We start from the raw sequence: 16187 nt of genomic DNA, 5'->3' as shown, positions 1-16187 counted from the left end.
CTGTTTTCAGCTGGACAATTGGCCTTTCCCCATGTGCTTTTCTCAAAATCCTAATTTGCTTCTCCAGTCTCAAGATTTCCTTGTCTCTAGCCTTTTTAAATTGACTAACATAACTAATGATCTCTCCCCGTAACACAGCTTTTGCTGCTTCCCAGAACATCGTGGGGTCCGGTACAGTGTGTTCATTAAAATGTTTATATTCCCCCCAGCTTTTCATCAAATGTTCTCGGAACCCAGTGTGATTAGTCAAGTAAGAGGGGAATGTCCACCGCCTATTCTTAATTCCCAGTCCCCCCGGTGTCCACTTCACCCAAACCTCCGCATGGTCCGAGATTGCACATGGGCCAATCTGGAGGATTGTGGTTTAAAAAGATTTGCATTCAATGTTGGAGAGTTGATATGGTTTGATGTTCCTGCTTTTGTGAAGTGGAAGAATAAATGGTCTGAGTTTTTTCATAAATTGCTGACTCCAGCATGAACTTTGAACCTGTGTAATTGTCTCTTGAACCTGCAGAGCACCATTCTGGAGCTTGAACACTCACTTCAGCCCGACCTGTGGGATTTTGATAGCCAGCCTTATTCACAGCAATTTCCCTTGTGGATTTGTATCTCTATCTCTTTTGGTTTACTGGGGGAGAAGAGGTAATCTCACTCACTAATGCTTCTTTCCCCAGGTGGAGGCACCAAGCGCCAAGTGAGTGAGGGACTGACAGAGACTGCCTGCGGGAAGCTCCAGCCAGGTTGTACCCTGAATCCAGAAGCACCCAGGACAGGGATGTTACACCTGCAAGATGCAAAATAAGCACACACATGTGTACCATCGCTCACACATGGAACACCGAGTGAAGCCACTCTTGTCTTGCATATTTTTTTTCTAAAATGGCCGTTTCTGCAGTATGTGGCAGCCTATACACCTGAACTCCTGTTTGTTCTTATATGTACTTTGCAAAAGGCTCTGCATTCAGTGACCCTTTCTAAAACACCCAGGAAACTTCCTGTATCTTGACTTAGACATACTTTGTCTGACCTAGATGTTCTAGGCAAAAAAAAAAATAAGATGACTACCGAACAAGCGTATGCCTTTCAGGAAAGCTTAAATTAACATCTCACCAAATAAATGAAGGGTAGGGGGCTGATGGGATGACAGATCGGAAATAGAGATGGGGCAGATGCAAGGCAATAGCCTTCTGTTTCTTTACAAATTTTGCATCTGCTAGTTTTCACTGTGGTTATTGGTATAATTAAGTGTTATTTCCTGTGTTTTCAGATTAGTATTGAGGTTTAGCTCTTGCAGAGTTTGATCCACATTTGAGAAGGCCATATAGGGGAATTGCATTTTATACTGAGTGAGTAGGTGAAGCACTATAAAGAGGTAATTCTATAGAATAGGCGCTAATATTTATGTGTCTATTACATGTTAGACTACATGCTGCACATTCATGCATACATACTGAATATGTGCCTAAGTGCTTTTCTGTAACAACGTGTATATCTCTGATTATACGTAATGTGCAGGTGGGCAGAGACTGGGTGAATCCTAGTTGGGGGGGGGGGGGGCGGAGAATGCACATTTATGTATGTATCAAGCAGTGTTACATGTTACACGCTTGCACTATCTGGCACTTCAGATAGATAATATGGTATGACCCTAACTGAAATAAATAAATAATCACACAGCCTAATGCTATGGCAGTGCTTCCCACTCACACACGTTCTCCCCCATCAAATCTCCCCCGCATCCATTTAGCCACCACAAGACTCCACAAGTTCAAGTTCCTGACCCCCCAACCCTCCTGATTACAATGTTCAACTACCTCAAGTGCATACCCCTCCAATCCCTCTTAGCTGCCCCATCAAACAGCATAACTCAACAGGTCTCTCCCTGACCCAAAGCCCCACCTACATATATAGCCTTCTGAACTCTTTCCCTCCCCTCCCAGGCCTCCACCCAATTGTTGGTAGTACCATGGTCTGGAGCGGAAGCGATCCTCCTCTGCTCCTGCCCTCTCTAAATGGCTGCCATGTGACTATTGCTAGGGGTCATGACAGCCATTTAGAGAGGACTATTGCTAGGGGTCATGGCAGCCATTTAGAGAGGTGCAGCAGGACGACTGAAAGTAGAAGAGGACTGCTCCTGCCCTGTGGTACCACCAATGATAACCTCCAGATAAGGCCCGGGGATGATGGAGCAGCCCTAGGGGTGTGTGGAGAGTGGGGTGAGGGTTCAGAAGGATATATGTAGGCAGGGCATTGAAGCAGGGGCCTGTTAAGCTATGCTGTTCACTGTGTGTGTTGGGGGGGAGAGGGTAGGAGGATCAGATGGGTATGTAGTGGGGAGTTGAATGTCGTAATCCATGGGGTTTGGGGGGTCAGGAACGTGAATCGTAGAGTGTCGGGGAGGGGAATGGATGTTGGGAGGATGATCAGATAGGGGTTGTGGTAAGTGCAGGTATGACATCAGCAGTCATGACAGCATGTAGTACTGAGCCATGTGCTAGCTGTCACTGATGGCCACACCTCTTCTGTGTCCCTATCAATCCCACTCAGTGCATTAAGCAGTTAGTATGGATTTTTGTCACACTAGCTTTTTAAACCTTTTGTTAGAATTTGGCATGAGAAGTTGAGAGCACTACATATGACGTTATTTCATAGTTAAATAGAACCAGAAAAATGCGGTCACCATCTTACTCAGATCAAAACCACTGACCGGTTAAGCCAGTGTCGCTATACTCATATTAGCCCTCTCCTCAAGTCACTTCACTAGCTTCCTATCCGTTTCCGCATATAGTTCAAACTCTTCTTATTGACCTATAAGTGCATTCACTCTGCAGCTCTTCAGTACCTCTCCACTCTCATCTCTCCCTACATTCCTCCCCGGGAACTCTGTTCACTGGGTAAATCTCTCTTATCTGCACCCTTTTCCTCCACCGCTAACTCCAGATTCTGTTCCTTTTATCTTGCTGCACCATATGCCTGGAATAAACTTCCTGAGCCAGTCCGTCAAGCCCCTTCTCTGGCCATCTTCAAATCTAGGCTAAAAGCCCACCTTTTTGATGCTGCTTTTAACTCCTAACCCCCTTACTCACTTGTTCAGTACCCTTATTTTATCATCCCCACCTTAGTAATTCCCTTATCTTTTATTTGTCCTGTTTGTCTGTCCTAATTAGATTGTAAGCTCTGACGAGCAGGGACTGTCTCTTCATAGTAACATAGTAGATGACGGCAGAAAAAGACCTGCACAGTCCATCCAGTCTGCCCAACAAGATAAACTCATATGTGCCACTTTTTGTGTATACCTTACCTTGATTTGTACCTGTCTTTTTTCAGGGTGTACAGCACTGCGTACATCTAGTAGCGCTATAGAAATGATAAGTAGTAGTAGTAGTGTTGAATAATTACAGGTAGTTTAAGTACTATTTAAATATAAAATGTTAAGTAAGCAAGGTTTTAGTACAGCACTAATGTTTGATGTTTTATTAATAGGGGACTTTCCTTGAAACAACTAGTTCAGGAAAACATGAGTCGTCAGATTATGTCCCCGACCCGGCAGTGGAATGTTAATTCAGATGAGTATGAAAGTATTTAAATCTGTTTAAAATTGCCAAGATTATATGAGTGATTAAGTTATGATAGTGATTTCAAAAATACTTTTTTCTCTGCAAAGCCAATGATGAGGCAGGCGTTGTAAAGTCTCGCTGTTGCAAGTCTTGGACACTAGTGAGTTATGCCGCTGAGGAAAGCAGTGAAGTTAATGAATATTTTGGGATTACTATTTTGCATGTTTTCAAGTTTGGTGAATCCCAAATAAGTTTTTTTTTTGCCATTTATATGGTAGTATTTTATAAAATATGCACACACTTCACAACTCTATCTAAACTCTATGTAAATATGGTCATTTTCACTTGTATATCACATACATATATAAAGCCCAAGTTTAGAAAGCTGGTATTTACATGTGTATATCCTCATCATGCATATCAGGTATAAATATCAAGGATGTGTGGTTTGGCAGGGTCAAATGACAGTCTATGTTTTCTAAGGCACATTAGTATTTTTAATGCGCCTTTAAAGTTAAGGCACTTTAAACCAGGGGCGTAACCAGACTTCGGCGGGAGGGGGGTCCAGAGCCCGAGGGGAGGGGGCACATTTTAGCCCCCCCCCCCCGGCGCTGCTGCCCCCCCCCCCCATTTCTGACCTCCACGCTGCCACCACCACCTTTGACCCCCCCCAGGTGCCAACCCTTTCGACCCCCTCTTTTTCGCCGCTGCCAACCCTCCCCCGCTGTCAGGTACCTTTGCTGGCGGGGGTCCCCAACATCCACCAGCCGAAGTCCTCTTCTCCGGCGCAGCCGCATTGCTGATCTGAAAGGGCAGAAACAGAAGCCTGCCCTTGCAGATCAGCAATGCGGCCGTGCCGGATAAGAGGACTTCGGCTGGCGGGGGTTAGGGACCCCCGCCAACAAAGGTACCCGACAGCAGCGGTGGGGGTGGGTTGGCGGCGGGAGGGGGGTAGAAGGGGTTGGTGGCGGTGGGGCCAGGGCCAAATCTACGGAGGCCCATGCCCCCGTGGCCCCACATAGCTACGCCCCTGCTTTAAACACTAATGCACCAATAAATTCCTATGGGCACATTAGTGTTTAACGCGTGCCAACCATTAACGCATGTTAATAAAGCTAACGTGCCTATAGCTTACCTAAGTAAACACAGCCCTACACGTGTATTCTCCATTTCATAAAGGGAATGCATATGTATGACCCAGTGATTCCCAAACTGGGTTCCACAGAATCATGGGGTTCCTCAAACTCTCTTCAGGGATTCCTCCAGAAAATTAGATTGTAGAGCTTACATTATTGAGGATTCCTTGGTGTCTAAAAAGATTTTAGGGTTCCTCCATAGTAAAAAGTTTGGGAATCACTGGTATGACCCAATATTCAAACATAGAGATGCACAGCTGCTCCCTTCCACCCATTGGAGGGATTAAGGCAGTGTACCCCCTTAACCTTCTGTTGCCAGTGTCCCTCTTCAAATGGAAAATAAATACTGATTGCAGCCTCTGTTGGTAATTAGTGGTATGTATACCTGTAGGTTTGCAAAGTAGCAGGTATGTATGTAAGTGTCTGCACTCCCAGTTTCTTCTGTTCAGTGTTTCAACATGTATCGTTGTGAAATAGCTGTTCCTGTTGTAAGTGCAAGCAAAAATACATGTGTACTTTGGTATGTATTTTGCAAAAGGTTCTACGTCAGAAGATCCTTATCTAAAATAAGTATCACAATCGTACACATACCAGTTGCGGTTTCTACATTCTACCTAAAACCATGATATTGTGGTCTGCCTATTTTTTATGCATATAGACCTATGTGCAATTCAGTAAGAGCTATTTTCCTCTTATAAAATATGCTTTATACACAGAAAAAAGCTCCATAAAATTACCCTCAAATTAAATAGCGCTAATATCAGTGCTATTGTTATATGATAAAGCCTTACTGGAGAAATCATTGTCCTAAAGTTAACCAAATAGTTCTATCCAGTTCACTTTATGTATTTATTTATTTGTTACATTTGTATCCCACATTTCCCCACCTATTTGCAGGCTCAATGTGGCTTACATAGTACCGTAGAGGCGATCGCCAGTACCGGTTTGAACAAATACATAGTGAGGTTGTGATAGAGTAAAGTTCATGTGTGACAAACACATTGGGAATTGTAAGGAGGAAGAGTTAAGATATGTCCAGTTCTGGCTTTGATTTCGTTATGTAGCAGGGTTAAGGCATTTAAGTTGGATCGTTAGGGTATGCCTTTTTTAACAAGTTAGTTTTTAGTAGTTTCCGGAAGTTTAGGTGGTCATATGTTGTTTTCAAGGCGCTTGGTAATACGTTCCATAGTTGTGTGCTTATATAGGAGAAGCTGGACGCATAGGTTGATTTGTACTTAAGGCCTTTGCAGCTTGGGTGATGGAGATTTAGGTATGTTCTTGTTGATCTAAATGTGTTTCTGGTTGGTAGGTCTATGAGGTCTGTCATGTATCCCGGGGCTTCTCCGTAGATGATTTTGTGAACCAGGGTGCAGATTTTGAACGCAATACGTTCTTTGATTGGGAGCCAGTGCAGTTTTTCTCGTAGTGGTTTGGCGCTTTCGAATCTCGTTTTTCCAAATATAAGCCTGGCTGCTGTGTTTTGAGCTGTTTGGAGTTTCTTTATGATTTGTTCTTTGCATCCCGCATTGATTCCATTGCAGTAGTCCAAATGGCTTTAGACTAGTACATTCAGAGGGGCATAATCGAACGTGAACGCCCATCTCCATGGGCACCCATCTCCGTGGGCGGCCATACGGAGGGGCGGGACAAATCATATTTTCAACAAAAGATGGCCGCCCATCTTTTTTTCGATAATACAAGTTGTGCGGGGCAAATGCCTAGGATTTGGGCGTCTGAGCTGGGCGCTATCGGTTTTTAGCGATAATGGAAACCGAAGGTGCCCATCTCAAAAACAAACACATACAAGGCATTAGGTCATGGGAGGGGCCAGGATTCGTAGTGCACTGGTCCCCCTCACATGCCAGGACACCAACTGGGCACCCTAGGGGGCACTTTTAGAAATTAAAAAAAAAACATTAAAAGAGCACCCAGGTGCATAGCTCCCTTGTGTGCTGAGCCCCCCAAATCCCCCCCAAAACCCACTGCCCACAAGTCTACACCATTACCATAGCCCTAAGGGGTGAAGGGCGGCACCTACATGTGGGTACAGTGGGTTTTGGGGGATTTTGGAGGGCTCCTCATTAAGCACCACAAGTGTAACAGGTAGTGGGGGGGGGGGGGGGGGGATGAGCCTGGGTCCATCTGTCTGAAGTGCACTGCACTCACTAACAACTGCTCCAGGGACTTGCATACTGCTGTCAGGGAGCTGGGTCTGACATTTAAGGCTGGCATACAGGCTGGAAAAAAACATTTTGAAAGTTCTTTTTTTGTGGTGGGAGGGGGTTAGTGACCACGGGGGGAGTCAGGGGAGGTCATCCCCGATTCCCTCCGGTGGTCATCTGGTCATTTAGGGCACTTTTTTGGGACTTGTTCGTGAAAAAAAAGGGTCCAAAAAGTGCCCTAAATTCTCGCTACTGGCGCCCGTTTTATTCGATTATCGGCCGAAGCTGCCCATCTTTCCTCGGCCGATAACCACGCCCAGTCCCACCTCCACCACGCCTCCGACACGCCCTCATCAACTTTGGCCGTTTCTGCGACGGAGTGCAGTTGAAGGCACCCAAAATCGGCTTTCGATTATACCGATTTGGGCGCCTTTGTGAGATGGGCGCCCATCTCCCGATTTGGGTCGAAATTTGGGCGCCCATCACTTTCGAAAATAAGGCGGCTAGTTTCCCAACTTAACTTTAACTGGATATTCAGATGACATCTGGATAGCTGATTAATATTTAACTGTATATCTTGTCACTGAATATTGGCTGTAGTTTATTATGATAATCAGGGCCTGATATTCAAGAAAAGCTGAGCTCCTAAATTTATGCTTCTAAGTTTGGATCCTAAATATGGGGTCCTTTTACAAAGGCACACTAGAGTGTGATAAACACTAGAGATGCCTATAGAAATGTAAGGGGGTCTCTAACATTTAGCATGTCCTTATTTTTAGTGCACGCTAAAAACACTAGTGTGCCTTTGAAAAAGGACCCCCTATGTGCCGTATTTTCAGCCACACTTAGAAGCATAACTTTTCAGTTGAAATCTTAATGAGCCCAATTTATGAACCTAGTGCTGAAAATCAATACAAAGCTCCTCATTTCCTTTCTTAAACCCACCCATGTTACCTCCCATTTTTTAAGCCCCTAAATTTAAGAGTTTAGTGAATTTTTGAGTTAAAATTTATGCATTCAGCCCTAGTAAATATTCAAAGAAGTCAATTTATAAGCAAAGTTAGGCACATAAATTCTTTGAATATTGGGCCCTCAGTTTTTATGTTGTGCACAGTTAAAGAGGAAATATAGGGGCACTTTTATGAAGTGGCAGTAAGCCCAACGTGAGCTTACTGCTCACTAAAAGGGAAGTACTGCCAGACTACTGCAGCAGCCCAGCATTAGTTTCTTCACCCAGCGCACGCCATTTCCGGTGCTGCAAAAATATTTCAATTTTTGTAGTGCTGGTATGTACCCAGTAGTAATCAGGCAGTGCTGTGCACTGTCTGGTTACCATGGGGTTAGCGCGGGAGCCCTTACCACCACCTCAATGGGTGCATGGCCATTTCTTTAATTTTTTTATTTTTTATAACATTTGTACCCTGAGCTTTCCCACTCATGGCAGGCTCAATGCAGCAGGCAATGGAGGGTTAAGTGACTTGCCCAGAGTCACAAGGAGCTGCTTGTGCCTGGAATCGAACTCAGTTCCTCAGGACCAAAGTCCACCACCCTAACCATTAGGCCACTCCTCCACTAAGATAAGGGAAACCTGACTTTTACTCACTGTGGTAAAAGGGGGCCTCGGTACGCATCAAAAACACGTGCTGACGCCAATGCAGGTCCCCTTTTGCCGCAGCTTTGTAAAAGGACCCCATAGATTTGTTTTAGTTTCTCCAGTGTTACCTAGCATGCAGAGGCAAGTTATTAGATTTACATTTCAGCTTTTTCTATTTTTAATTTGTGGTCACCTATTCTGTATTTGGCACTGAAGGCCTTTGTTTTGCATGTGTGACTGATGTGAACTATGTATTTTCTATGCAGTAATTAACAGCTGTTCAGCTTACTTTGTTTTCCAATCTGCACCTCCCAGAAGGAGGTGTACTAGTGTACTAGGACCTCACTGTGATAGTCTGTGCTTCCTCTTCATAGCTAGGGTTGTTGTTATTTGAAACAAGAGAAGTTAGTACTATTATATTGTGGTAGGTGTGCCACACAGGAACATAGTGTGTATTTCGCAGACTTTGTGTCATATCACAAAGTGTTGATGTTAGTGCGGTGACATCAGAATTTGAATATTCCTTTTTGTGTGGTGAGTAATAAAGGTCCTGATTCTGCTTGATGTCTTTTCTCTTCCTTATTTTTTTCTTTCCTGCTCTTTTCCTCTGTTTTGCTCTTAGTTGTTGATTTTTCTCCATGTTTTACTCTCCTGTTCTGTGTCATCTTTTTCTCTGCATTCTTTCCCTTCTTTATTCTTTCTCAACCTCTGTTTCACTCTGTTTTCTAATTTTTGTCTGTTTGCTGTATTTCTGTCTCACTATCTCTTTCTGCAAGTCTCTAGTTCCCTTTCCGTATTTTCACCTTTATCTTTCTTCCTCCTTGTTTCTTCTCTCTGCCACCTTTTAAAATTGCTGCTGTGTCAGATCCACTTAAAAATCCATTGGATGAGTGCTCAAGGGTTCACAGTCTGCTAAAACACCAGGGATTTGTGGAACCAGCTTGTGGGACCACGGCCAATCTTTCATTTCATTCATCCCATGATGATTTCTTTGTTGGGTAATAAAGCCTTGCTTGAAAATAGTGTCTGACATTTCTGTATTATCTGCATCTTTTGCTATGTTGTGTTTTTTCTTTTTTAAGATGCATGTACCATGTTTTTTCTGTGCATTCCTCTTGCTAATAAAAATATTTTCAAATATGTATATAGGCATGTTAGTTTTTTTTAAGACTGAAATGGTGTTATAGCAGTGGGATGACTTTTGGCTTTTAGGGTCCACTGTAGTTTGAAACAAGTTTGCTTTGGAAAATATTGTACCTGAATGTAACTCACCTTAAGCTACTACTAAAAAAAGGTGTGAGCAAAATTCAACTAACTAAATAAATAAAAATTATTTTGACTATAAATTTTGCAGTGATAAGGCAGCTTTGATCACAGAATATGATAGAAGAAAAGACGCATAAAATCAATCTAGTTTTCCTAATCATGCTGCATGAAGTGTTAGTTAACTTGTTCCAGAATACCCCATCTCAAGGAATATTTGCTGTCTTCAAAAGAAAATTGTATCCATGATACATTTAGGTGATGAGGGGTGGGGGAAAGAATCTTTTAGAGATAAGACCATAGCAGAAAAGTTTTCAGTCCTTACTTTGAAGGATACTGGGGAGAGTCATTCATTGTAGGTTATGATTGGGAGGAACTGAAGCAAAATCAGTATAAACCTTGAAGAGGTGCTAGAGTAAACTGGCATACTATATAGTAGCTAATCACCAGGACCACATGGTATTCACACCAGAGTTCTAAAGGATCTCAGATATAAAAAAATTCTAGGTATTTGTATCCTATTCAAATTTGCTTGAGGAATGGAAGATAGGGAAGGGGACTTTATATACTGCCTGTGGTTTTTACAACTACATTCAAAGTGGTTTACATAGTATAGAGAGGTATTTATTTGTACCTAGGGCAATGGAGGGTTAAGTGACTTACCCAGAGTCACAAGGAGCAGCAGTGGGAATCAAACACAGTTCCCCAGGATCAAAGCCCACTGCACTAACCACTAGACTACTCCAATGGAACACCAGTTTTCAAGAATGGTTCCAGAATGACCAAGTAACTACAAACTTGTGAGTCAGATATCAGTGTCTTGTAAAATAATAGAAGCTATTGTTAAGGAAAAACTTACTGATCATATATAGATAAACAAGGCCTTATGGGGATCTAAATAAATAAATAAATGGGGATGTCACTACAAATTTAGCAAAGGGAGGTAATTTCTTATAATTTATTTTATAAGTCTTTGAAGATTGTGGATAAACATGGATAAATATTAGCTGATTGGTGTAGGGGTTCATTTTCAAAAGAAAAAAAAAATCTCAAAAATGGCATTATGTAAGTGGCATTTACTACTACTACTACTACTTAACATTTCTAGAGCGCTACTAGGGTTACGCAGCGCTGTACAATTTAACAAAGAGAGAGACAGTCCCTGCTCAAAGAGCTTACAATCTAATAGACAAGTGAACGGTCGGTCCGATAGGGGCAGTCAAATTGGGGCATTTGGACATTTTTCTCTGAAATACGTCCAAATCACGATTTTTGAAACTCGGATTTGAGAGTGCGTGGAAGTCACAAGGGGTCATGTTGGGGGTTAGATTTGGGCATTCTCAAAACTTGGACAATTTTCTGCCATAATGGAACAAAGCAAACACTTCAGGGCTAAAAGCTAGACATTTGGTCTAGACCTGTTTCAATCATGTCTAAAAGACACAAAAAGGTGCCCTAAATCAGTGTTTCCCAAGTTGGTCCTGGAGTACTCCCTTGCTAGTCTTCAGGATATCCACAATGAATATGCATGAAATTGATTTGCATACGCTGTCTCCATTATGTGCAAATCTCTTATGCATATTCATTGTGGATATCCTAAAGACCTGATTGGCAAGGGGGGTAACTGCAGGACCAACTTGGGAAATACTGCACTAATGTGGTCTTTTACAAAGACGTGCTAGAGACGCTCATAAAAACGCCCCAAAACTCCCATAAATGTCCATAAAAACGCTAGTGTGCCTATGTAAAAGGGGCCCTAAATGACCAGATGACCACTGGAGGGATTAAGGCACCATCCCATTACTCCCACAATGGTCAATGACCTCCTCTCACCCCCCAAAGATATGAAACAAACAGTAAATACCAGCCTCTAAGACAGCTTCAGATGTTATGGCCAGTCCTATTAGAGTAGCAAGCTCAGTGCAGAAAGGGACCCAGGCCAACATCCAACTTTAATGATACACTTGTGATGGAACGTGTGAGCCCTCCAAAGCCCACCAAAAACCTACTGTACCTACATATAGGTGACACCTGCAGGCATAAGGGCTATTGTAGTGGTGTACAGTTGGGTACAGTAGGTTCAGGTTCATGTTAAATTCATTTGATAAACCACTTAGGGGAAAACCATCAAAGTGGGATACAATCAACAATATAAAAGAAAATCATTATCAGAAAAGGAAGTTCAACCAATAAAAGGAGAGAAGAGTAAAAGATAAAAATATAGCTAAGTTACCGTGCCTCCAAGTCCCAGTCCACAATTTCAATCAACCAGCTAGGGCTGAAAAATGCCCAAACAAAATAAATTAAGTATCTGTATTAAAAGCTTCATGAAAAAGGTGTGCCTTCAATAGACTTTTAAAAGATAACAAAGAGCTTTCCATATGCAAAAAAACCCAAAAAAACCAGGCAACTGGTTCCAGAGCATGGGGCCTATTACATTAAACATCGAGTTTCATATTGAGACCAAAGAAACTTGGCAATGAGATGGCACCACCAGCTGGCACTGCTGATCCGACCGCAGGGTCCAAGCAGGAATGTAGGGCATCAAAAATTGCATCAAGAAATGAGGAGAACCGGTCTGAAGGACTTTATAAACCAACACCAGTATTTTAAAAGTTATATGAAAAAGGAGGTAATAGTGCTGTTGTATAAGTCTCTGGTGAGGCCTCGTTTGGAGTACTGCGTGCAGTTCTGGAGACTGCACCTACGCAAAGATATAAACAGGATGGAGTTGGTCCAGAGGGTGGCTACGAAATTAGTAAGCGGTCTTGCATACAAAAATTATAGGGACAGGCTTATGAACCTCAACATGTATACGCTGGAAGAGAGGAGGGAGAGAGGAGACATGATAGAGCCGTTCAAATATCTCAAGGGCATTTATGTACAGGAAGAAAGCCTTTTTCAAATGCAGGAGAGCTGTGGAATGAGGGGGCATATGACAAAGATAAGAGGGAATAGGCTTAGGAGTAACCTAAGGAAGTATTGTTTCTACTACTACTACTACTACTATTTAGCATTTCTATAGCGCTACAAGGCATACGCAGCACTGTACAAACATAGAAGAAAGACAGTCCCTGCTCAAAGAGCTTACAATCTAATAGACAAAAAATAAATAAAGTAAGCAAATCAAATCAATTAATGTGAACGGGAAGGAAGAGAGGAGGGTAGGTGGAGGTGAGTGGTTACAAGTGGTTACGAGTCAAAAGCAATGTTAAAGAGGTGGGTTTTCAGTCTAGATTTAAAGGTGGCCAAGGATGGGGCAAGACGTAGGGGCTCAGGAAGTTTATTCCAGGCGTAGGGTGCAGCGAGACAGAAGGCGCGAAGTCTGGAGTTGGCAGTAGTGGAGAAGGGAACAGATAAGAAGGATTTATCCATGGAGCGGAGTGCACGGGAAGGGGTGTAGGGAAGGACGAGTGTGGAGAGATACTGGGGAGCAGCAGAGTGAATACATTTATAGGTTAGTAGAAGAAGTTTGAACAGGATGCGAAAACGGATAGAGAGCCAGTGAAGGGTCTTGAGGAGAGGGGTAGTATGAGTAAAGCGACCCTGGCGGAAGATGAGACGGGCAGCAGAGTTTTGAACCGACTGGGTGGTGGAGACGTGGAATGGCCTCCCGGTGGAGGTGGTGGAGTCGAGGAGTGTTCCAGAGTTTAAAAAGGCATGGGATAAGCATGTGGGATCGCTTAGAATCAGGAAGAATTAGGGGTTACAGAGGATGGGCAGACTGGATGGGTCATATGGCCTTTATCTGCCGTCATGTTTCTATGTAATTGGTATATAGGTTTTTGATGGGATTTGGAGGGCTTCCCATACAGTATAAGGGAGTAACGGTGAGATGTGTACCTGGGACCTTTTATGTGAAGTCCACTGCAGTGCTCTCTAGGGTGCCCCACTGCTCTGCTAGGATGTCTGTATGGCCAGTCTACTAAGAAAGCTGGACCCCCATACATCCCAATGGCTTGTTTTTGTGTGTTGTTCCCTTGGATTCTTTTTTCCCAAAAATGGTCCTGAAATTTAGACACATTGTGCACAAAAACATGTAGCAAATGGCCATTTTTGAAACAAACAGTTGGATGTTTTTCTGATTTGAAAATGGCCATGTTTACTACTGGATCTTTGGATATTTTTCCCAAAACGTCCATGTCCCTCAGGCCCTCATGATCAAAAGCCCCGCGCTGTTCCAAACAGCGCCCTAAAAATAGCGCCGGGACAGCGCAGGGCTTTTCTGCATCGATGATCAAAGATAATGCATGCAAATCTAAGCAGCGCTATTATCTTTCATTATCATGTTGAAGTGCGGGATAATTGCACCCGAGCATGCGCTCAGCACAATCCTCCCGCACTTCTTTGACAGGTCTGGGCTGTCAAAAGCCCAAAACTGTCAAATTGACCTGCCGATCCCCCAACAAAGAGACCGCCGCCGCCGCCGCCGGCCAAACCGACGCCCACCCTCCCACCCAGCGATGGGGGGGGGGGGGGCTGGAGGTCCGGTGGACCTCCGGTCCCCCCCCCCATGTTCACGGCTGGAGATCCGGTGGTTCTCCAGCTCCCCCCCCACGAACCCCCAGAGGACTTGGTTGCCGGCTTAAGAAACGCTGCCCTACCCTCCCATCTGCGACGGGGGGGGGGGGGGGGGGGGGCTGGAGGATCGGTGGGTCTCCAGCCCCCAAACCCCCAGAAATCGTTGTGATCCATCGACGGGGGGGGGGGGGGGCCTAGAGGTCCACCGGACCTCCAGCCCACCCCAACTCCTCTCCCCCCCGGCGTTCTCCACAAATCCCTGGTGGTCCGTGGTGACACGTAACCCCACCCTCCTCCCTCCCTCCCTCCCGGCCCCCCTACCTTTGTTGGAGGAGGGACGCAGCCTGCATGCCTCCTCCTCTTCTTTCGACGCCGCTTCAAAAGGCGGCGCCCAGCCACGCCCATTGCATCCTGGGATGCGCTGGGCGGGGCTACATACCATATAAGGGAGCGATTCCCTTACATGGTATGAAGCCCCGCCCAGCGCATCCCAGGATGCAATGGGCGGGGCTGGGCGCCACCATTTTGAAGCGGCGTCGAAAGGAAGAGGAGGGAGGCATGCAGGCTGCGTCCCTCCTCCAACAAAGGTAGGGGGGCCGGGAGGGAGGGAGGAGGGTGGGGTTACGTGTCACCACGGACCACCAGGATTTGTGGAGAATGCGGGGGGGGAGGGGAGGAGTTGGGGTGGACCTCCAGCCCCACCCCCCTTGTCGGTAGATTACAGCGGCCACAAGGATTTCTTGGGGTTTGGGGGGCTGGAGGCCCACCGAACCTCCAGCCCTCCCCCCCAGCGCTGGTGGGAGGGTGGGACAACGCTTGGCCGGAGGCGGCCACGAAGATTTCGGGGGGTTCGGATCGTCGGGGGGGGGGGGGGGGGGGGACCGGAGGTCCACCGGACCTCCAGTCCCATGTGCTGTTGCCCATTCCTCCCCAATGATCCGCAAAAGGTCAATGATTTTGCTGCGGCCAGCGACCCAATCTTTGGCGCGCTGGTCGCTGATCATTGGGGATGAATGCGTTAAGCGCCAATTAGCATGCATTTGCAAGCTAATTGCGCTAGAAGCCCTGTTTAGCATGCATTTGCATGCTACTTGCGCTGAGAGCCCTCGAGTGTGCTGTTTCAGGCGCTCGAGGGCTCTGATCATGGGTCGGCTGCAAACTCTGGCGCTAGCTGTCCCGTTCCACATTCCTACCTGCGCTCCCGTTGTGGGGAACGATGGTCGGCGGCCCTCGCGGCGTCCAGGGCTGTGGGGATGGACCTCCGGAGAAGCCGGCGCTGCCGCGGGTCGGGCCGAGACCGGCGACCCGCTGGAGCGAGCGCCGGCCTCGGAGAGTGGAGCGTTACGCCGGCCAAGATGGCGGCGGCGGCGTCGCCTCCTGTGCCCGGGGCGGACCGGCGCGGAGGCTCCACCTACATCACCCCGGATTGGCGCGCCGGGGCTAAGACTCCGCCTGGAGGGCGGGCCGGCCAATCCAGAGGCTCCATCGTCTTCCGGGGTCGAGTGGGTTGGTTCCTCTCCCGGGGAGGGGGCGGGGCGGCGCGATATTTAAACAGGAAGACAAGGGGACTCAACTGCTTCCGTTTTCGTGTATGCAGAAGCCGGCACAGTGGGTTTGTACGGAGTGCTAGCCGCCCTTGCTAGCTATCATTCAGAAACTGTGCTACTTGTCCTCTCGGAGTGCTAGCCGCCCTTGCTAGCTATCATTCAGAGACTGTGCTACTTGTCCTCTCGGAGTGCTAGCCGCCCTTGCTAGCTACCATTCAGAGACTGTGCTACTTGCCCTCTCGGAATGCTAGCCGCCCTTGCTAGCTACCATTCAGAGACTGTGCTACTTGTCCTCTCGGAGTGCTAGCCGCCCTTGCTAGCTATCATTCAGAAACTGTGCTACTTGTCCTCTCGGAGTGCTAGCCGCCCTTGCTAGCTACCATTCAGAGACTGTGCTACTTGTCCTC

The sequence above is a fragment of the Microcaecilia unicolor genome, chromosome 8, assembly GCF_901765095.1.
Source record: "Microcaecilia unicolor chromosome 8, aMicUni1.1, whole genome shotgun sequence".
In the NCBI taxonomy this organism is placed as follows: Eukaryota; Metazoa; Chordata; class Amphibia; order Gymnophiona; family Siphonopidae; genus Microcaecilia; species Microcaecilia unicolor.
The sequence above is the reverse complement of the archived record's forward strand: the minus strand, read 5'-3'. Positions refer to the sequence as shown.